An 820-nucleotide genomic window follows, 5' to 3' on the forward strand; every position below is an offset into this window, starting at 1 on the left:
CCATGATGATACTATGACCATCTGGGTGAAAATCTGAAACAGCACCAAGTACAAGAGCAGCTATTCCTACAGCCACGCGGGCGATGAACACTTTAGCACCTGATGGGCTCGAACAGAGGGGCTCGAGCCTTGGCATCCGAGCGCCCCTGGGGGTTTGATGTTGCGGTGACACGCAGGGATGTTTTGTCCCGCCGTGGGCTCCCATCAGCCCCCGCCTGCCCATGAACTCTGTGCCGGGTCGCCGCTGAGGGGCCGCCCCGCACACGACATGGCGGCCGCGCCACGGCGGCCCCGCCCCGGGAGCGCCGCCGGAACGGGCGGGGCGATGGCGGCGGCCGGCGGGGACGGCCCGGCCTGAGGGGCAGCGGCGCCCGCGCCTCCCGCTCGCAGGTGAGAGCGGGGCGGCGCGGGGAGGGTCGTGTGTGTCCGTGCCCCCTCCCCGACACCCCCTGCACACGCATTCCCCATCTTCCTCCTCCGTCCTCCTCACCCCTCTGCCCCCCACCACATACCCTCCCATACACGCGCGTCCCCTTTCACCCACCACACGCACTCCCTTCATCCCACACGCACCCCATACACCCCGCACACCCACACCCCTATTCACCCCACACACCTCCCCATACACCCCTCCCCTCACACACACCCGTACCCCCCCACATCCTCCACAGCCCCTCCCCAAACGCACACACTCCATTTACCTCACACACATCCCCATACACCCCGTAGCTCCACCCCCATATACCACACACTTCCACACTCCCATTCACCCCACACACACCCCCATACACCCCACACCTCCACACCCCCATACACCCCA

The 820-nt window shown here is 66.5% G+C and overlaps 1 protein-coding gene across 1 annotated transcript in view; it reads left to right on the top strand.

The window, feature by feature from the left end:
- The first annotated feature begins 318 nt into the window (after positions 1 to 318).
- Positions 319 to 820, top strand: part of TTLL1 (tubulin tyrosine ligase like 1) — a 17664-nt gene continuing 17162 nt past the window's right edge. Inside the window, exon 1 of the mRNA XM_017826627.1 lies at positions 319 to 390. The gene's annotated coding sequence lies outside the window, so the exon portion shown is untranslated. The remainder of the gene's footprint in view (positions 391 to 820) is intronic.

This window comes from Lepidothrix coronata, unplaced genomic scaffold (genome assembly GCF_001604755.1).
Source record: "Lepidothrix coronata isolate B3197 unplaced genomic scaffold, Lepidothrix_coronata-1.0 Scaffold129, whole genome shotgun sequence".
In the NCBI taxonomy this organism is placed as follows: domain Eukaryota; kingdom Metazoa; phylum Chordata; class Aves; order Passeriformes; family Pipridae; genus Lepidothrix; species Lepidothrix coronata.